We start from the raw sequence: 23,054 nt of genomic DNA, 5'->3' as shown, positions 1-23,054 counted from the left end.
GCCAGCAACCATGGGGTTGTGTCTTTTATCCCACGTTCAAGCCAGCAACCTCGCGTTCAAGCTGGTTAGCCCACACTCAAGACAGTGACCTCAGGGTTTCAAACCTGGGTCCTTCATATCCCAGTCTGATGCTCTAGCCACTGCACCATCTCCTGTTCAGGCTATTTTATCAGCTCTTGATGTCAGCCATGGCATTGTTTCCTGGTTTCTTAAAGGTGTATTTGGTAGACTCCTTCTGTACTCATGGGCTAGGGGCTGAAATACAACTGAAGTCAAGATGTTATCTTTAGCTTGTCCTTGACCAAAACCCTCTTTCTATGGTCAACAGACCTGAGGCATTGTTCTTAAAACACCTTGATGCTGACTGGAATCTGATGTCCTAAGGACTTAATGATGAAGGAAGGAAGTGGATGTACAGAAAAGATGTAGGGGTATATAAGAGAAATGGTGTTTCTGCATGGTTTAACTATCAGGAAAGCATTTTGGGAAGTAAAGGAGGCATGTAGAACATGTTCACAGGAAGAGTATACTCTGTTGATACCTCTAGCCCCGAAAGTCCTTTTGCATACGTAACTGAAAGAGAAAAATAATGATAATGACTAAGATACAACACTGGATTTAAGTCTCCCCATAGGCCAAGATCAAGAAGTTTAACACTCATAAACTACCTTCTGACTAAATATGTTAAAATGACAATTAAGGTCTCTTTTTTTGAAAAGGCGAAGTGAATATGGCCAAATTAAAATATATCATGTTTATTTAATCTGCCAATATAAATATAAATATAATCTATTTCTGCCTAATACAGTTCACTCTGTCTCAGAGGAATAGTTGCTGCCAATTCTGTAGGCACTTGGCATGTATATTATCCAGGTACTGTATTCCCCCATGTGTAAGACGCACCTTTTTTGAAAAATTTGGGGTCTAAAAACTGGATGCTTCTTATACAGTAGTGGTAGAACTGTGGCATTTCAAATGCCATAGATGGAACTGAGGACGAGGCAATATATAAAGATAGTAAATCATCATCAGACACAGATGAGGATAGCTAACAGATGGGAGTTTTGACAGTGATAGGAGTTGTATGAATTTTATGATGAATAAAACTTGAGTTCAATAAGTTTATGTAATACATTTTTTAAAATTTTCGGCCCCAAAATAAAGATGCATCTTATACATGGGAGTGTATTATATAAGGGGAAATATGGTATAATAAGGCTTCACTTCCATCCAGTTTTCCTGGAATGGGATGTTTTAAATATATATCTTTCTAATATTCCCCACCACAACAAAAAATCTTAATAATTTCCTCAGATTAAAAATTATACAAATAAGCTTGACCAGGAAGTGGTGCAGTGGATAGAGCATCAGACTGGGATGCTGAGAACCCAGGTTCAAAACCCTGAGGTTACCAGCTTGAGCGCAGGGTTGCTGGTTTCATCATAGGATCATAGACAAAACCCTACGGTCACCTGTTTGAGTCCAAAGGTCGCTGACTTGAATCCAAGGCTGTTGGCTGGATTCCAAGGTCACTGGCTTGAGCAAGGGGTCAATTACTCTGCTGGAGACCCCTGCTAAAGGCACATGAGAGAAAGCAATTAATGAACAACTAAGATGCGGCAATGAAGAATTGATGACTCTCATCTCTTTCCCTTCCTGTCTGTCTGTCCCTCTCTGTGTGTGTCTCTCTCACAAAAAAATAAAAAAAATTACACAAATAAATAATGCCAGATCAAGTGCTCTTTACATTTGTGTATATAAATTTGGATATAAAGTTTTTATTTTTTAACAAAAACCAAAAAAGCATAGTTGTGCTATGGAGGAAAGCATTTCTATATAAAAAATGACAAAATAATATAATAATGTCAAGAAAGCTTTGAGAAACAGTGAATTGTGAGTGAGCTCCTGCATTGGAGTTTTGCAACTAATGTTGGGGTTCTGTCTTTCTGTTGATAATTGGCAGCACTCCTTATGCTTAAGTGACCCAAGCCTGGCAGGGACACTGACCATCACAATAGCCTAAATTAGAATGATAAATTCAAACTGAGAAGGTGAAGTTTGCCAAGAATAAGGGTAAAGCATTGGTGGGTTTTTAACAGACCTAAAATAAATAAATCAAAATAATCACAAGGTTCAAAAGAATCCACATTCACAAAAATTAACCTGAGCTGCTTTGTTAATTGATGATCTGCATCACTGAAAATTTGTAGAAATGAATGATACTTAGGAATTCTGTGCTAAGAATCTAAAATTTGGTGGGAAATCATCACTTCCAGTTCATCAGACTTGACACATTTTGACTAGGCACAGTGGGATTAACAAAACAAAAAGTTAATAAAGCAGTTTCTCCAATGAACTTCCAGTGACCTTCGCCTTTCATTTCATAGGACAGCCGACCACTGCCGCCTATTTCCAGGGACTTACTTTACTCCTGTGGTGTTTGGAAACTTCAGTAGTAAATTTCTTATTTATCACCAGGTTTGTAGGAAAATAACCACATCCAAACCACCTACCGAACAATATTAGCAATGTCCTTTTACTTCCTGATGAAAGTGCAAAGTGCTTTAAACATTCAGCATAAACACATTTGTTTATTTCTTTCTTAATTTGTGAGGCCACTTTGTTGGCAGAGACCAGAGTAGAGGAATCCAAGATGTATTGATTTCTTTCTTCATGACTATTTAATCGGTTAAAGTGTGTGCCACTTGCAAGTGCCAAGACGCTGGTTACATTTTAATAAATGTCCTCTTTGGTCGATCAATACTTTTCAGCCCCAAAATAAATAAATAAATAAAAGTGCTATTCTCTCATAAGTTAATGGAGAGAAAATCTTTTTACTATCGTCAGTCATCATGACAAACAAGAATATGAAAAGTGTTAATGAAATGACCAACTGTCTATAAAATAAAAGACTTGCAAGACAGTCTCCTTTCTTCCCTTAATTTGATGAAACAAAATGGAAAATTACACTAGTGCCCATCCAGCGTGAAATGATGTTAACAAGCAGAAAACAAATGCTATAATGAAGGACTTCTAGGATGTACTATGTATAGTCTTACTTGTAAAGAGGGAATTACTGGGCAGAGCTCTAGCCCTGAGCAACATCCCACCCCCTAGTGAGAATCACAGCTATCATCATGTCCCTGGGGAAGTAGCACCATTCGGCACAATAGGACAAATTGATGTTCACAGCATAATAATTATACATGTGCTGCAAACAATAGGCCACACAATTACCAACCAGGGCAGTGCCCTACACAGGCAAAGTGAAGTTGCAAAATGAAGTGATTGTACAGATAATTGAGGCAATAGCCCCACACAAAAGGGATGTGCACAAATTATTTATTGAGCTTTGTTTGGGCAGGCTGAGTTACAAATAACTGAATTTTCCAGAACACTGAAACTTACCATTTAAGCACAAAATGCTTCATTTTTAAAAATGCATTCTTTGTGAATGGATATATTAAACCATATTGCTCATTTCTTTTTCCTTTGAAACAGAGTTTATATAAATGTGATTATATTTTACTATCTCTCTTGATTAAACAAACAAACAAAATAAGGAAAGGTGAGCCAGAAACTATTAAGTGGCTCTCAACCACATTTAGGAAATGCAGAACACACCCCTGTCTTCTACGTGAGGACAACATTGGCCACGTAGATACACTGTAAGCCATCAATTCAAAGAGTTAACAGGTTCCTGCATAAACATCTCAGGTGTAAAGCAACAGAAATCAAATGGCATCGCTAAAATTAAATGGGATATAGTTGTAGATAGTTTAAATAGCTTACTGTCAGTTTTATAACCTTTTTTATTTGTTTTGTTTTGTTTTTCTTACTAGAAAGGGGAGTATAGTGGGAAGACTGTGGGATTGCAGAACCAGCCTAGTGTAGTGGTCATGTCTTTGTTGTGGAGCTCAAACTGCCTGGACTCAAACTTCAACTAGCATTAAATAACCATGTGTTGCTGGAAATCTTATTTGAATCTTTCAAAAAGTTGGGATTTTGTCCAAAAAATAGGAATAATTAAAATCCCTATACTGTTGTGATTTTTAATCAATACCATCCATGCAAAAATATTTAACCCTATCATTGGCACTTATTGAGGGTTCTATAAATATTAGCAATTTAAGTAAGAAGACATAAAATTGATTAAATAGAAATCTAGAGATGAAAGTATAAATGACAAGCATGAGAAAGGCTGTAAAAGGGCAAGGAACAATTGCAAAAACTAGAGGAATAAAGGAAGAGGTAAAAGGAGAAAATGTGAGGAACACCATGCTCTTAATTGATGGAAAAATTACTATTTCAGTCTTAATAAATATTTATTGACCAACATCACAGACTAGGCACAATGCCGGACACTATCAGATTACATAAAATAGCTTACTTTGCACCTGCATCTTTGAGATGAACTTTGTCATCGCTATATGTAGATGAGGAAACCAAAACTTAGAATAATGAAATGCAATAAGTAATATGATAAAATTCAAACATATTATTTAAATATATTATTTTTTTGGCTCTAAATTCAATTTGCTTTTCACCTTATTACAGAACGCATAATTTTTTTCTTCTTCGTTGTTTCTCCTCTTTCTGATCAACTTTCATCTTTTCCTTTTGTGTTTTTTTGTTTGTTTGCTTTCTTTTTTTAGAGCACTCACTATTCATGAAACACTGAAATTAGAGAATAATTAAAAGTAGGTCTTTGCCTTTTTAAATTTTGGTGTACTACATGACAGACACATATGAAACATGCACAGAATGTAACAGATGACTTACCCCACAGGGATGGGAGTGAGTGCTATTGTTTCTTACATGTACTGCTTCACTGGGAAGCTTTCTTTTCCTTTCCAGGATCCCAGATCCTGATATCTATCCTTCAAACTTCAGGTCAAATTTGACCTCCTTTTTTATAACTCTACATGCTCAGTGATCTCCGTTTTATTTAAATCCTTGCATGATTTAGAATCTGTACCTGAAGAGCCTTTTAAGATACACAATACTAGGACTCAGTCTCAGAGTGTAAGAGTTAGTATCTGGGACAGGCCCCAGGAATTTGCAGTGTACATGCTCGTAGGTGATCAATCCTGACACTGCCAATGTAGAGATTACATGGGAGGCGGGGCACCACTGGCTACCCCATAGCACTCCCTCTTCCCTCTACACTTTGCAAACATTTCCCCCTGGTGTAGCTATTGTTCCCATTGCATATGCTCAGTTCTCTACTTAGTCATTATATCCCTTGAATCCTAGGGATTTTTAAAAACGTGTTGTACCCTCTCACAGCTAGTAGCATAGTAGGGTAGGACTATCAACAGTAGGTGCCTAGGAAATGTATTTTACTTAACTGGTTGGTTGGCACACTGATTTACTGATCATTTAGTGGCTGTTTCTCTTCCATCTCTCATGAAAACTCCACCTAGAGCAGCTATTGTGTGTGAACTCAGATTACTGTGTTGAAATGGCGGGGAGCATATGTAAATATTTGTATTATCATATCTATCAAATAGGATCTCTCAAATAATGATACTTACAAACTTTTTCTCATCCTTATTTACAGGGTAACACATAGATAGTTGCCTTGGAAACACTCGCTCTGAATATTCTAAATTTTCTATAATAAAAAATCTTGCTTTGCCTTATCATTTACACAGTCTACCTCATTTTTTGTTTTGCTGAGAATATATAATGAGATCTGAACACTGATAAATGTCATTTTTGAGGACATAATTTTTGTATTCATGTATTACTTTTTTCATAAGCTCCTTTTTGTCAGTCAAGCTTCCGAAGAGCAATTATCTAGTAAAAATTAAAATTTTAACTAATGCTAAAGTTGTGTTTTAACTAACCTTACTATAGCATCCATATTTTAGTGCATTCTAAAATCCTATTTTATTATCCCTTCAATCTATAAATTAGAATTAAAGTTGACATGTCCATATTTGATTTTGAGGAACAGAAGAATTAGGCAACTTTTTCATGATATATCATTAAGTATTGCCTTAACAATTCTGAATATCTGGTTCCAAAAACCGAATTCCTGGGGATAGCCATAACAAGTTGCATTTTCTACTAGGCTCAGCACACTCTTCATTAGTTATGGTTACTGTTTACTCAGGTTTTAGCTAGAATCTCCCAGAGTGCCAATTATGTCTAGAGACATACACCACAAGGTGAAGAACAAGTTTGACAATTATCCTATTATTTTGATCTATATTTACATGTAGACAGTCAAACCAGATAATTCAGTATGAATAACTCACCCAAAGGACTTATTATTTGGATTGGTTATCTCCATAGATCAAATTCAACTCTAATAACTCCCAAATCTCCACTTTACTTTATGTCCTATAGACATAACTGAAGATGATTCTACCTGTTATAGCCTGTGCATGCCAACCTACCCATTTCTAGAAAAGTGGATTTAACTTTCAAAGTTATTACATATTTACTGAAAAGTTCTTAAAGTCTGGAGGTGTCAAGCATAGTTACTATTTTGGTATTATTACAGTTATTTTCCTTAGATCAACCAGAATGTACATTTTATTTTCATTACTATCATTTCTCTTTTGTGTAGTATGAACTCTAAGATTGGTTTAAATATCCATCTTGGTCAGGGTCTATCTGACCACTTATCCACAGAGGCCTCTACCTATCAATGAAAAGTTTTACACTTGGGCTTGTTTTAGCTATCAAAATCTGTTGGCAAGAGTGTTAAATCAGTCTAGCATACACTGTTAAAAGTAATTACTCAGGCTTCCCTTCCATTAGAACTCATAATATCTAGTTATTACATTCCTCACATTTAAAAAAGATAAAAAGCCTTTCTGAAATATGGTAGATAATCGATAAGTGACTGAATAAACATAAAAATTACAGATATTAACCATGAATATTGTAGGAAAAAGAAAAATTACAAAAAGGAAGAAGAACTATAATAAGATCACTAATCTTACCACACTATGTTAACTAATATTGATATTTTGGTACATTCTTCTAAAAGGATTCAGTGAATACTTTATGTTCCTGTAATATTACATCATATTATAGAAACTAGTTTGTAAACCTTTTTCACTAACAAGTATACCAAAACTCTTGTTCATCTAAATAAAAATAGTTTTGTGACTGTGAGAACTCTGTTTTGCATTATCATGAATATATCTTTTCACTACTGCCATGCTCCCACCTCCATGCTCATGCCTACTTCATCTAATTAAAGCTCTGACACCTACGTGGAGTTACCCACAGATCATTTTGCATGGACTTTAACAGCTCTAGTCAGACTGTCTCACCTTGACTCCTGCTTGGACTTCCTCACCGTAGGTTTTCTCATCACCATGCTTGGGCTGTAACACTAATTCTGGGGTATTTCTTGCTCTGGTTGACCTTTTTACCTGCTTGGACTCTACCAAATGAAAACATCCTTTTCTCTTCACTAGGGTGCTGACTCCCCACAGAGGACTTTCCTCCTTACTACATATACAACTTCCTCTGTTTGAGTTCTGGCATTCCCTCTAGCCATCAATGGGTCTTCTCAACCCCTGAATGAAGCTTCTTCTGTCCCACCTAATGGCTTTAGAATTGGGTTGTTTGGGAAGAAGAAGGAAGGGGAGAAGTGAAGAGAAAGGGAAGGAAAGAGGAATGTGGAAGAAGAAAAGACTACTTTTTTTTTAATTTGATATTTACTAGGTGTCTAACATTGTGCTGTTTGCCATGTTATTTCTTTTAAATCAAGAAACGCTCCTCTAGAACATGCTCCACAATTATTGCTACATTATCAATTAAGTAATTGATTATGTGATCTTAGAGTCATTGCGAGGAACTCTCGTATTATCAGAGCATGTATGAAGATAAAATTAGTACACTAACTTGTCTAATATCAAACCATGTTGTTAACAATAAGCTATAATACCTATTTGCCCATAGTTGTTAACTCTTGTTTTTTTATATTGTTGCTATAAAAGAAAAATAATATTTTTCAATTTTAAATGTGTGATATTGCTTAATTAATACAAGTTAAAAATTCTGCTTTTTTATTGTACTATATTTTTATTGTACTATGAAAATCTCAATTATTTTGCTCTTTATTTTTATTGTCTTACATTATCTCTTAATGCATCTTGTTTATTTTTAATTTTTATTTTGTCATGTAATCATGTTTATTTTTTACCCCTTTTTCTATCCTGCTATTTTATCTTTTTAGTATCTTTTCTCAAGAATTGTTACCTATTGTTCTTTATACATTTTTGCCTTATGTGTATAAATGAAAAACAAAATAAAAACATTCACAGAAAGAGGCTGACTATGAGAATATACTAGGAACTAAATAACAACATCTTCTCTTGACCAATTCTTTTTGCTTTCCACCATCGCACCCCTTTCTTTCCATATGTAAGATTAAGAAATCAATCTGGAAAAAAAAAAGCAGATTCTATGCTCATTAAATCCATTGAGCCTCATAGACAACTGCCTAAGTTTGTTAGGTTAAGTTGTAGGGAGGAGAATGGATGGGAAGTCTGGAGACCTACAGCTGTAGACCTCTGCCCTTGTCTGCCTCCCTAATAGACTGTGAGGCAATTCTTTTTTAGTCCTAAAATCTTTATACTATTAGAGACACATATTAAAATTCAGTGGTTCTGAAATGAGTATGGAATGCATCAGAACAAACTGGGTGGCTTGCTAAAACACAAATTTCTGGACTTCACCTCCAGATATTGGTTTAAGTATATCTGGGATGAAGCTGGAAATGTGCACTTTGAAAAGCTTCCAGATGCTTCTGATACAGTGGTCTAAGGACCATACTTTGAGTAACACTGGATTACACTATAATTCGCAACCCTCAGAACCACAAAATACTGTCATTTGTCTCCAGTTTCTCTCTCCTCTCTAAGTTCAGTCACAAAAATTTTCTACTCATCTTCCATGCACTGGCCTTTAAAGTATTTCCACCTGGATCTTTTCTTATGTAACTGAAAAAATGAAAATACCTAGTGTTCATACTGAGAGATTAAAGAGAAAATGGTGCCTTGGTTCTAAATTTGATTTTACTATTATTTCACAAATTTGTTCTAGACCTTGTACAGCTATGAAAGGACTCAAAATGCACATGAGCCACTAGAAGTTCTGCTTTTTATGTCTGATGGGCCCACCAAAGTGATACTTAAAAATGTACGGAATTTATGATAGTAAAAAAAAGTAGGCCCTGGCCAGTTGGATCAGTGATAGAGCCTTGGCTCTGTGTATGGTTCAATTCCCAGTCAGAGCAAACAAGAGAAATGACCATCTGCTTCTTCCCCCTCCTCCCTTCCCCTTTTCTCTCTTTTTCTATCCTCCTATCCCACAGCCATGGGTTGATTGGTTTGAGTGCATCAGGCCTAAGTGCTGAGGTTGGCTCCATGCAACCTTTACCTCAGGCATTGAAAAATAGCTCAGTTTTGAGCATGGCCCCAGAGGGGCAGTGCAGCGGCCCCAGACAGGGGTTACTGGGTGGATCCTGGTTGGGGTGCATGTGGGAGTCTTTCTATCTCTTCTCTTCTCACTTATAAACAAAAAAAAAAAATGGATTGTATAAATGTATTCCACATTCTTTCCCTACATAGTTATAAATAGCCTTTTAAACAATAACAATCAAAGATAAATCACCTATAGTTTCATTTGAACTCCTGAAACATCTGCTGGAGAATGGCATGCATTCCATTGCAAAGAAATACATTAAAAAGTTCTTGTCCATCTCCAAATCTTGGGTATGCTTGACCATCAGTAGACATTTTCAAATTATCTTTCTCAATTATTTTAATTTCCTTTAGGTTCAATGTCTGTTTTGTTTTGTTTTTTCTTAGCTGAGGAGGGAAGGTAATTGAAAGTGGAGGGAAGAGGTGGTTTGCTAGGGAGAAAGACATACTGGGAACGGATTGAGGAGGAAGGGGGATGGGAAGTGGAAGCGGGAGGGGATCTCCTGGGAGCAATAGCTGAGGAGAAAGAGGGATGGGAGGTGGAAGGGGGAGGTGCTTTGCTTGGGGCAGTAGTTAAGGGTGATGGGGGATGGGAAGTGGCAGGGGGAGGGTGTTTTCTGAGAACAGTAGTTGAACCCGTTGGAGAATGGGATGTGGAAGGAGGAGGTGGTTTGCTGGGGGCACCAGCTGAGGAGGGAAGGTGATGGTAAGTGGACGGGGGAAGTGGTTTGTTGGGGAGAATGACAAACTGGGAACGGATTGAGGAGAAAGAGGGATGGGAAGTGGAATGGGGAGAGGCTTTGCTTGGGGCAGTAGTTAAGGGTGATGGGGGTTGGGACGTGGCAGGGGGAGGATGCTAATAATAATCTACTTACTCTGGCTCCTGGAATGATTCTTAATAATTTATGATATCCATTTTTGTTTTCTGAGACCAGTAGTTGAACGGGATAGTGAATGGAATGTGGAAGGAGGAGGTGGTCTGCTGGCAGCAAAAGCTGAGGAGGCAGGGGCATGGGAAGTGGAGGATGCAGCCGGTTTGGTAGGGAGGATAGGAAAATTGACACAGGTTGAGGAGGTAGGGACATGGGAAGTGGAGTGGGGAGGTGGTTTGCTAGGGAGAGTGGGAAAATGAGTACCAACTGATGAAGAAGGGGCAGTGGCAGGGGAAGGGAAAGGGGGCTTGCTAGTGGTAGTAGCTGAGGGGGAAAAGGGATGGGAAGTAGAAGCAATGTCTGTTTCTTTCATTGAGGATTTCTACACTTATACAACATTGTATGGTATCTGTAAAGGAAAAAAGGGTGTAGGGAGTCACGTTTGGAAGTACTGCTCTCCCTCTCTGCCACTCATGAGGGGATCTTCCTTACATCAAATAGCAGCAGAGAGAAAAACTAGACGTCCCAAGTTCCAGACCACAGCTAGCAACTACATCATTGGTCATGGGATGAAGTTACTCAGTGGTTGCTCCATGACAAAGGAATTAACATTATTTATAGAGGCCAACACTTCCACCAAAAGGAATGAATGACTAATGATTGGACTTCAAGTGGGTACATATGTTGGTGCTGGGGAGGTTTTGGAGCAAGATACCTCGCTCAGCAAGACAACAAATAAGGATATGAAGACAAAGCCAGCTGCTAAAATATTTGATCCTATTTGGCTCACATGTCAGCATACCTAACTGAAGAACCTGAGGGCTTATGGGAGCCCAGTGTCACACCGGTGGATTCTGATCCCCACTGAATAGGACTTGTTATGAACACCTGCCTTGATTTCACACCTACCTGCTAAAAGATGTTATCACCCTGCCAGCTCTCTGAAGGAGATAGGCCTTTCTGGGAGAAGGAGAGCAGGCTGACAGCTCTGAAGTGTATGCTGGGTTTGGGTTTTGCAGCAGGAAAAGACACAGATCAGAGTGGTGATTCAAGAAAATCCTGTCCCACAAGAATTCTGATAAATATGCAAGCTCTAAAACATTAAGCTACCTTTGTCAGCAATCTTAGATCCTATTATTTTTTCCCTTTCCTGCTAAATTCTTTTATTAGCCACAATGATAATGATGCTAATAATAATCTACTTACTCTGGCTCCTGGAATGATTCTTAATAATTTATGATATCCATTTTTGTCAAAAATTCAGCACAATTCAACCTAAAAAAAAAGGAGGCAAAAAATGAAGTTACACACAGAAAATGAATTATGCACCAAATTGTAAATATTCCATTTCTTTTGCTGATCTAAAAGTCCCCAAAGAAATATGAACGCTTGATTTAAAATTCAGCTGCAGTGACATTTCTTAGCGGGAAAGAACACTTGCACAAATTCACAAGTATTTGCAAAAAGATAACTTTTTTTTTCAGTGGATACTAGTACATTCTAATGTGTTTTTAAAAACTACCCCATGCTTATATTCCCCAAAATGAATAAAATATTTTTCAGTGAAAGCCTGTACTGTGAATAGATTTTTGCAACATTTCAGCCAGAATGGACTTAGCATTTTAAGGGTTAACTTCACGTTCTGTAAGAGGCATATGACAGCAACTTCCTGCCTGGAAAGGGGCAAAAGTCATATAAATGTCTACCATTGCACTGCACACTTAACTGTTAAATATATTGGCCCCCTGATAGGTCACAACTGAAAGCTATGAGCTCACTAACATCTAATAGATGAGAAGCCTAACTGTTGTGTTTCACCAGGGTTTTTAAACATAAAGGGTCAAATAAATTAAGCTCAAAGAAATGTCTTTTCTTTTAATGACTTCTTGTTTGTTTTTTTGTTTGTTTCTTTAAAATGTGCTCAACCTATGACAGGATTAGCTTCCATTCTTGGCGTGCTATTTCAAATGATTTTTGATGAATCACATCTACCCGCTATCCAAGTGCTTTAGACATGTGGGAGAATAAGTAGAAAAAGTAATTTAGCCAACATTTTTTATTTCATTATTTTCAGACACACAGACACATAAAACACATTATTAAACCCTAAATATTTTTACATCGCAGTGCATAGTTTATAAAAACAATAGCAATAATAGGTACCATCAGTAGTAATAGCTCCTTACTGATATTAATTTACTTAGCATTCACTCAACAGATACATGCTGACTATATATTTCAAAGCTTTTTCATGCACTTCTATTACACAATCCTAGGAAACATCATGGCAGCTTGAGCATTGTAAAGTTCATAGATTAGAATTCTAAATTTCTGTCTCTTACCATTAATCATGGTAGACTGTCACACAAGAAAAGGGCTACAGAGTCTTTGTCTCAGAATCACCAATGGCTTCCTAGAAACATGTAACCTAAAAGCTCGAACACCGAGGAATACACCACAGAGTCAGATTATGTGGGATCAGGACTAACAATTCTATTTAACCAGGACCTCAAATGTTCTGCTTCTGGGAACTTTTTCTTTAAATAACTCAGAGATTTATTTGTTTGCTTGTGTCATCAATATTACCTGATCCATCCATATTCTTTTAATCTGGAATAGTAACAATGCTTTTAAGCAGATACTTGGTCAGACATCCCAGATTAGAAGAAAGGATGATGTTAGGCAGTGGGCTTCATTTCTTGGAAAGGGCTCTGTTTGAAAGAAATAAAAACTCAGAAAGAAAGCAAAGACTGCAACAGAGATTCCAGGAGACTCAGTAAGGGAGACTCAGATGTGCGAATCCACCAAGTCTTATCCTTCTGAACCTTCATTAAACGCTATTACTCTCCAAAGGATTTCACATGGGGCAAAAGCTGGTAAAATGGAATTAGGTAGATTTTATTTCAATTTTGTTACCTAGATATCACAAGGTAGGTCTACATCAAAATGGGAATGACAAAATGTTTTAAATATCTTTTCCCTTTTTTTTCAAAACCCTTCTTCTTTCCGTACCTGCATAGTCCAGTCTCCTGCACTTTTCTAGTCCTCGACAGCCTTTAGAACCCAAATCATACAGTGGTGAGTGAACACAGTGACTACCAATGACGATTCAGTACCACTTTTTAGATGGAGGTGTCACTCATTCCCTCCCACACCACCAACACAGATGTTGCCGCCCTTTCTAATGGAAAGACACATCCAGATTCTTGAATTTGTGGCCAAACAAATCCTGCTTATATTCATTTATTCAACTCAGGATTGCCCTGGGCTTCACTGCAGTTCATCTCTAAGACCAGGCTGGGACAGAATTTGAAAAAAATTGCATCTCTGGTCCTGGCTTTCTATAGATTGAGTTGTGTCCCTCAGGAGCTGCCAAGTCAAACTTTTTAGTTTAGTTTTAGTTTTTCATTTCACCTACAGTGAGGCAGCAAGTTGCATGGTACCTAAAGAAATAATCAATTCTGGCAAGGCAAAAAAATCAATCATACCATTGTTTTTCTTTTGTGATTGTTTATTAAAACACACACACACACACACACACACACACACACACACACACACAAAACTAGCAACTGACCTTTTCCACTTTCTTTATAATTTTGTTGTTCTTAAAGAAATGACATTGCTGAAAAGCATGAAACAATTAATTAAAATAAAATTCACATGCAGCTTATTATTCTTCCTACTAATATTTTACATAATACATCTTTGCTAACTAACACAATGTTGATAGCATGCTAAATGATATGTTTCCAGTAAAATGCTAACATTATTGCAATTGACAAAATAGCCAAATTCTCCCCCTTTCTCTGCCTCTTTCTCTCTCTGTTCCCTTCACTAATCACCCTCCCTTTTGGTCTTTTCGTTTATCAATATATCATAAAGCAAATATGATGCCTTCTATATATCTGCATTTCAGATTTTATTCACCTTTGACCTATAATGTTTCAATATTGCTCAAGTACTTTTATTTATGTTATTCCGTAGACCTCTACATTTTGATCAAAGAAATGACACTCACTGTTCAGTGCCTTCAGAGAGCACTTTGCAGGTACCATCCGTTCAGAAAAAGCAGTCACCCAATACATGAGATTGTGACAAGGTATAATGTAATGGTAGTTATGCGAACCTCCAATAAACCAGTGCTACTTCACAGATTACTTGGAGAGAAAGTCTCTTAGCGTGCTTGAAGAAGTATGAAATGAATTTCATTTCCTTCTCATTTGCCTTGCTTCTGAAAGGTTTCATGCAAGATATGTGACCAACTATTATAGTACTAATCCATCCATGACAGAGCTCAATTTTCTCTGAGAATTTACTTCTGAATGGGCTTCCGAAATACTTGAAAGCTCAAAATTAAAGTACACTGAACAGAGCAGCCACTGAGCTGTGGACAACTGTCAGTCAAGAAAACCAGTTGGAACAAAATGTAAATTAGATTTTATTTTATTTTATTTTTAAAGTGATCTATAATGATGAGGTGGTAAAGTTTTATAGCCCATTTCCAAACAAGAACAATAAGGAGGGAAGTGGCAAGAACTGTTGTTGTGAGCTGTTCTCATTACCACAAATGAAAATGGGAGCTTGTGTTATGGAAACTCTGGAAGTGATGTGCAAACACTTTGGCATTGTTGCATGCACTTTTTCTTCTGGTGGGTGGGAAAGTGGTGTGAGTGGAACTGCCTGCCGATGACTTGAGATAATGTCTATAAAACAAATCACGTCGCATGTGGCATTCCAGTATTGGTGAGCAGTGGTGGTCAGGAATTCATCACTGATATTGCCTGTGTCAAGGAGAGTTTTAATCAAATGAAAGGCAGGATTTTAAAAATCAAATAATATGATTTCAAAAGTTGGGAGGCTAGGGGTCCATGGGATTAAAATGGAAGATAAGATTGGCAGAACTTCCAATCATTCTAATTTGTGGAGATAAAGTTCCTGAGAGATTGGGATGTAAGGTTTACATTCAATGCCCAGTGTGTACCCAGGTCTGCTTGGTGTGTAGTGGACATAGAAGAGTAAGTGAAGCCTGTGTATTGGGCTGAACACCTAATCTTTCTAGTAACAGCATGGAGGGAAGGGGAAGAAGATGAAGAGAGATGTTTCCAGAAAGTTTCCAACTTATAAATAAGCAACAAATTCAATGTCAGGCAGCTGCTTAAGATAGAATAGAATTTTTTACTTAAATAACAGAGATTTAATGAATGAACCTATGTAAACAATAAATGCATGCTATTTGAGTTGAATCAAATTCTTTCTGATAGGTGTGGGTACAACATTTTAAGAGGCATTGACAACTATGGGGCAATCAGGCATATGAGTGTGTGATAATGGCTTACATGAGATATCACTCTCCATTCTAAAACGAAGATATAATTCATGGGAAGGTTTCATCATTAAGATATAAATAGAGTATACCTGGGTGCGATGATGCCAAATAGGGAATGAAATGAGGGAAGATTATAAGATATAAGTAGGGACAGGCAACAAAACTCATTCTGTTTATTCTTCTGCGGTTCCGGACTTCCTGGTATTTTCTGTTCTCTGGTTTGTTTGTTTTTTTGTGAGGTGTTTTGTTTTGTTTTTTTTTGCTTTGCTTTTTTTCCTTATATAAGTAGAGGAATTTGGTTTTCCCAGGCTGGAAGTCAACTCTGGAACTAATCCAATTAAATCAACCAGTGAAAAGGTAGAAATGATTGTACAACTTTCAACAGAGCTCCATTTAGCTTTATCTTCCAGGGTTTGTGTCACAGATGAGTAAGTATAACAGGTTACTGCATTTCAAACTCTCCTTTTCCTTCCCATCTGGGTAACAAAGGAGTAAGCCAGGGTGTCACAGACCAGAGGTTCTAGTCTCTCTCTATGATGACATTTCAAGACGCTTGATTTAAAATGCCAGTTCAATATAAGGTCTGGAATAATGGAAAATTGGCTGATTGTCTTGTTCTTGTATTTTTTGTTGTTGTTGTTGCTGTTTTTTAAAGGACAAATTTAACTGGTTTAAAACATATTTTCAATTTTAGCTATAGAAAATAAGCTCGGGCTTAATATTATATTTGAGTACAATAATTTTTAAAAAAGGTTATTTAAACCTGTTTTAATAAATTTAAAAGCTTGGAAAGGTCATTGCAGTAAAAAGAATCATTTAGGCACTTATATAAGCATGAGGTGTAAAATATAGCCTAGCATGGAAGGCCTTATTTCCAAAATTAAAATTTAAAATCGAATATGTTTCTTCAGTAAAATGAAACAGCAGTGGGTGAGAGAGGGCCAGCAGAGGAAAGGATGAAGAACGATGCCTCCAGAAAGTTCTGACTATAAAACAAATCCCTTCAGATCCACTGTCGCCTGGTTTCTGGAAAGGAATATACTCGGTAGCCGAAGAGACAGAGATTGAATGAACAGATCTGTGAAGACTGGAGTCCTAAGTCATTATAGTGTAGTCAAACCACTTCTAGAGAATTTTTTTTTCTTTCAATTTTTGGTGCAGCCTTTTAAGAGGCATTGACAACTAGATGGCGACAATATGGCAAATGCCTGATCTTACTTGAAACATGGTTGGAAGACTTGTGCAGTTTGACCTCGAGGACAGAAGATTGGGGGGAGAAGGGCTAGTAGAGGGATTCAACAGGACTGTCACCTTAAAGACTCTATTTACTTGTACTTAATATAGATTTCCAAATAGTTTAAGGGAGCAATAAGTAGAGAAACGCTTTTTTTCTGTCTATATCCTAAGATCTTAACTAGGGTAAACAGCTGATATTGCCTTGAGACAGTATGTTGTGGAGGAATTAAGAACATGGATGTCAGTTCTGAGCCACCTAATTCCCAGCTTGACCTCTATGTTGTCTGTAGTTCTGGACACATTAATACATCTCTCTGGGTTATAATTTTGGTAAAAGGGGTCTAAATGTAGTAGTATCACCTAGAGTGTTGTACTAAGCATTCAATGGACTAGTGTTTGTCAAGTATTTTGGGTAACTCTGGCTTATACAGGGTGTGCAGTAGCTCTGAGCCACTATCATGATATCCATGGGATAAGACCATCTAGAAATGAGAACTGATGCAAAATGAGAGAACAAACCTGAATTCTCATCTGTCATGGTGGCTGTAGCAGTATAACTGGTTTATGGTTCCTTCTAACTCTAGTAATTTAACTAAATATTTCTTTAAAATAAAGAATACTTTTTGGAGGTGCTTGATACTTGTTCTTTCTTCAGGAATAGCTTAGTCCAGCATGACAGGTTCTAGAGAAAAAGCTAACATAAAGCTTTCCCAAGTTTATCTCTTCCCCTTCCTATTTTTACCATGGTCCTAAGAACCCAGAGCCATAGGGGCTAATATGGAAGTTGGGCTGAGTATCTCCCCTGCCAGATGGAGAAGTGTTTGAATCCTTGTCTTTTTGGTTCTCTTTGTGCACAATCTGTACTACAAACTTCCCTAACAAATCTATCTGTATGTTTCCTTGGCAAAACTACTGGCAAAACTGAGAGATCATGGAAGTCTAAAAGAAAGACAAAATCATAAATGGAGGGATCTTGGTCCATGAAACATAGCAAGAAAAGCCTTTCACCAAACACCTGCACTAAAATCTTAAGGCTTAAGGAGCAAGAAATGAACTTGTATTGTGTTAAACCCTGAGGTTCAGAGCTTAACACTTTTTTTTTTTTTTTTGCCTTGTCTACCCTGACTAATTAACTAGAAAAATAAATATTGTTCCTGTTTTGGTCATGAATGAGGATATTGAGACTTAGAAGATCCTGGGCTTCTTTACTCCAGTCCTATTCTTTTCTTGTTGCAATAGGTTCTTCCAAGTCTCCAACCAAATAATAACAGTAGAAAATTAGGCCTATAATATCCAAAGCACTGTTCTTATTGCTGTGCCTATATCACATCCTTGACATCCTTAAGTGCCCCTAGAAGGAGAGCATTGAAATAGTCCCATTTAACTGGTGAGAAAATTAATACCCAGAGGTGTTAAATTATTTTCCCTAGACCATCACTTAGGTAGGTGGTGGTGTCAGGATTAGAAACATGACCTGATTGTGAATGTATATCCAGCATACATATACCACAGGCTCTAGATAACAGGGGACTTCACTTCACTAAAGGACTCAGGCCTTCTGAGAAGTTGATCAACATGAAGAAAGGCCAGAAGTGAGAATTACATCCAAGCTGGGCTATGTGCCTCCTGCTTTTGATTTTGTTTGATAGTCATATAGAAATTGAAATCAGACTCAATAGTAAGTAGTAAGCAGAGGACTACTTGCACATGAATGCAGAAGTCTGAATGGTTAAAATGCAGCAGTGGTTGACTTACCAGCTCTGGCTTGTGTTCCTGGCCAAAAGAGCTGAATTACCACCTTGTTAGTCACATTGCAGGTGTGATCCCTCAGCAGCCATGACCAAGAGCTACTCCTCGTTTATTCCTTTGCAAGGTAATAAAAGAGAGTTGACCAAAGACAGGATCTCATCACACTGAATTAAAAGGGCTAATGCCAGCAGTACAAGTCTTAAAACCCAAAATAAAAAGAAAAAAATAAAACAAAAAAACTAACAGATACAATCTGCTCGGTTCCTTTATCCTGTGTTCTGCCCTGGAATCTCTCTGACCTTATTTTGTATCTCCAGGAAAGTTTTTGTTCTTATTCTTCCTTTACCTTCTCATATTTTTATTATATATTGTTATTGAGCTAGAATAACATTGAATAGTAGGTGTAAAAAAAAACAGCAGAAAGAAATCAGAAGTTGTGTCTTCTGTAACAAGTATATACCACATCTGCATTAGAAAGTCTCTTAAATTACTTTAGCCTCTGTTTTCCCATCATAATTAAACCAATGGTGCTCAAATCAGCCCTATTTACTCTTCATGGAAATCATAGATAATAGTGATTTAAAAGATATTGAATTTATGTACACTTTAGTTTTAGTGAAAAACATAGTGTCATCTGTAACTTCTTTTGTTATCAAGCTACTCACTGTACTAGTGCGCACCATCATTTTTTCCTATGGTTAGGTATCCCCAGTGGCCCAACTGAAATGGTTATTTTGGCCCTGGCCAGTTGGCTCAGCGGTAGAGCGTCGGCCTGGCGTGCAGAAGTCCCAGGTTTGATTCCCGGCCAGGGCACACAGGAGAAGCACCCATCTGCTTCTCCACCCCTCCCCCTCTCCTTCCTCTCTGTCTCTCTCTTCCCCTCCCGCAGCCAAGGCTCCATTGGAGCAAAGATAGCCCGGGCGCTGGGGATGGCTCCTTGGCCTCTGCCCCAGGCGCTAGAGTGGCTCTGGTCGCGGCAGAGCGAGGCCCCGGAGGGCAGAGCATCGCCCTCTGGTGGGCAGAGCGTCGCCCCCTGGTGGGCGTGCCAGGTGGATCCTGGTCGGGTGCATGCGGGAGTCTGTCTGACCGTCTCTCCCGGTTTCTAGCTTCAGAAAAATACAAAAAAAAAAAAAAAAAATTAAATGGTTATTTTATATATATTCTCCAAGTCTTGTCACTTAACTATTTTCTTTGTTATTATTATTATTAGATCTTCACAAGTCAATAAAAAAAACACAACCCTTTTTTATATTTCCAAACTCACAACACACACTCTAATCTATTGGGTACTGTGTAACACATATATAATATCTTATTCTGAATTGCTCCAAAGTTTGAAATATATTTAAATTTCTGTGGGTATTCATTTTTATGTAAATTTTGTTGTCATAAGCATCTTCAAACCAGAGATAGCTTTTTATTTTATAGTATCTTGCTCAGGGCTTTGAATATAATAGCTGTCCAAAAGATGTCAAGTTCTTAATATTGGCCAAATTACCCAATGTTGACAATTCCATGACCCAGCAAAGGCTGCAGTTGGTTGAAGAGTATAACCTTTGTCAAGAGTTTTCCGGGTTTTGTAGGAACAATTCTGCTCCTAACTAGAAGTGTTCTGAAAGACTAAGAAGTGAGCTAAGTCATTAGCCTACTGATATTCATTGTGTTTGTCATGTTTATGTGGAACTTCCTGGAACTCCTCAGTATTTCCAGAGGCTTTCAGTTATTTTATGCTCACTGATGGAGATGACTGAGGACTAAGGAGATGATACATACCAGAAGCTTCTGGCATTGAGATTTACCATCTGTCGGCTGGCACCCACCTAATTGTGGTTTGGCCATATCTTACCTTCTCATTTATTCTCTGCAATTATGGCAGGGGAGAACAACAAAGTATTATATACTATCAGCCACAGGAAGTAAAAGTGGAACCTACATATTTTTCATCTGCCAAGTAAGTATTTTTATTCCATGGGCGTAGTGGTTTTTGTATTTAAAATGACAGATCCTGTCACAAAGGGTCTTAATATTATATTGAAAAGATATCTGTATTACAACAGAGGTTAAAAAACTCATTTATTTATAAGACTTTCAGGTCCTGGAGAGGTCTTCTGCCTCTTTCTCCCTGCAGACAGTTAATATCATTGAAAATAAAAAGCGGTTATATTATGTGACAAGGCACAGTTGTATTAAAAACAAACACAGGCAGGCTGGGGCCAGAAATGTGTTCCAGTGCTGGTAAACTGTTAGATCTAATAGGAAAAAATTAGGTGCTTTTTTTTACTTGGTTTTGTTTGTTTCCATTTTTTTTTTTTTTACATACAGTACCTGATTGATTAAAATTTATACAAATACATTATCCAAAATAAAGTAGGCTTTATTCAATAGGGATTTAATATTAAGAAAAAAATAAAATCCCCCAAGTCGTGGCTAAAGGATGAGATTTGGTCATGGAGCTGGCTGGAGGCATGGCACCTTTAACGGAAGCTACAGAGAAGCCTGCAACTTTATTTATTTATTTTTTAGTTTTTCTTTTTTTATTTTTCTTTTTTTTTCTTTTTCTTTTTTTTTTTGTATTTTTCTGAAGCTGGAAACGGGGAGAGACAGTCAGACTCCCGCATGCGCCCGACGGGGATCCACCCGGCACGCCCACCAGGGGTGACACTCTGCCCACCAGGGGGCTATGTTCTGCCCCTCCGGGGGGTCGCTCTGCCGCGACCAGAGCCACTCTAGCGCCTGGGGCAGAGGCCAAGGAGCCATCCCCAGCGCCCGGGCCATCTTTGCTCCAATGGAGCCTTGGCTGCGGGAGGGGAAGAGAGAGACAGAGAGGAAGGGGGGGGGTGGAGAAGCGGAGAAGCAAATGGGCACTTCTTCTATGTGCCCTGGCCAGGAATCGAACCCGGTTCCCCCGCACGCGAGGCCGACGCTCTACCGCTGAGCCAACCGGCCAGGGCCCTTTTTTTATTTTAATAATTTTATTTTTTTAATGGGGTGACATCAATAAATCAGGATACTCAAGTTATTAGAGAAATGCAAATCAAAACTGCAATGAGATACCACCTCACACCTGTTAGATTAGCTATTATTAACAAGACAGGTAATAGCAGATGTTGGAGAGGCTGTGGAGAAAAAGGAACCCTCATTCACTGTTGGTGGGAATGTAAAGTAGTACAACCATTATGGAAGAAAGTATGGTGGTTCCTCAAAAAACTGAAAATAGAATTACCTTATGACCCAGCAATCCCTCTACTGGGTATATACCCCCAAAACTCAGAAACATTGATACGTAAAGACACATGTAGCCCGATGTTCATTGCAGCATTGTTCACAGTGGCCAGGACATGGAAACTACCAAAAAGCCCATCAATGGATGACTGGATAAAGAAGATGTGGCACATATACACTATGGAATACTACTCAGCCATAAGCCTGCAACTTTAAAATGGCAAGGGGCAGCAAGCTACAAGAGCGGGCTAACAGGAAAAAGGACATTCATTCACTCCCTTGCAGCTACTGTGGCCTTTTATTGCCTTCATCCCTGCAGCTTTGGTAAGTTTGGCTAAAAGAGTGAGGCATCTCAGAGACCGATGGTCTGAGCCTACTGAACACACAGTCAATGGGATCCAGGAGCATTTGCACCTCACATCAGGCACACCCTGGGGTTCTTCCACGGGATCCCACAGATCTCATGTCTGAGCTACCAGGTTGCCAACTGAAGCCAATGGCAACTGATCCTGCTAAAGTAAAGACCACAGAGTAAATGAGCCCCAGGAGCCAAGTGAGACTGCAGCCAACTGCCACAGACCGGTATTAAGAGCCACCTGAAAACATATTAGCAAACCTGCCTAGAAAAAAACAAACGCAAAACCCAAGTGCATTTCAGTGAGAATCTAGTTTCATTATTCTACTCGAGCATACAAACCAGAAGCAGAAAAAAATATGGTCAAGCCCTTCCGCACAGTAAAAATTCCATGGAACTCTTCCTCTTTAAGCCAAGATTCCTAACAAGAGAAGAAGGAAAGGCTGGAGTGGTGGTGATAATTTAATTTTTAAATTTGTCTTCTCTGCTCTAGGCATTCTTTAACTCAAAGCAATGCTTTCAGCTTCCTTCATTCTGCTTGTCTGTGTTTGAAGGAAAGCCAAATTAGATCAAAGACTTGATCAGTCCAGGCCAAGGTCTACCTAGTTCCCTCAGACTCAGCAAGGACTGACCCAGTACTTCCATAGAGATGGCATTGCATTGTGTAATAGGGAGTCCACAGTCCCCACCCTAAAGTACCTTACAAGCAAGGCAGGGAGGATAGACATTCAGAGAAAGGGTCTTCTAAGAGGTACCAGTGACAATGGTGCAAAGCATGATAAAAATTTGTAAGAGGGAGACATTCATTTTACTTAAAATACACTTTTGTTTTTTGG

At 38.1% G+C, this 23,054-nt stretch overlaps 1 non-coding gene across 1 annotated transcript; it reads right to left on the bottom strand.

The window, feature by feature from the left end:
• Window positions 1–21,516: 21,516 nt before the first annotated feature.
• TRNAA-CGC (transfer RNA alanine (anticodon CGC)) lies at window positions 21,517–21,592 on the bottom strand. The gene has a single exon. It is a non-coding gene; the product is annotated as a tRNA-Ala (tRNA).
• Between the last annotated feature and the right edge of the window lie 1,462 nt (window positions 21,593–23,054).

The sequence above is a fragment of the Saccopteryx leptura genome, chromosome 11 (genome assembly GCF_036850995.1).
Source record: "Saccopteryx leptura isolate mSacLep1 chromosome 11, mSacLep1_pri_phased_curated, whole genome shotgun sequence".
Taxonomy (NCBI): domain Eukaryota; kingdom Metazoa; phylum Chordata; class Mammalia; order Chiroptera; family Emballonuridae; genus Saccopteryx; species Saccopteryx leptura.
This window is presented reverse-complemented; position numbering and strand designations above follow the sequence as displayed.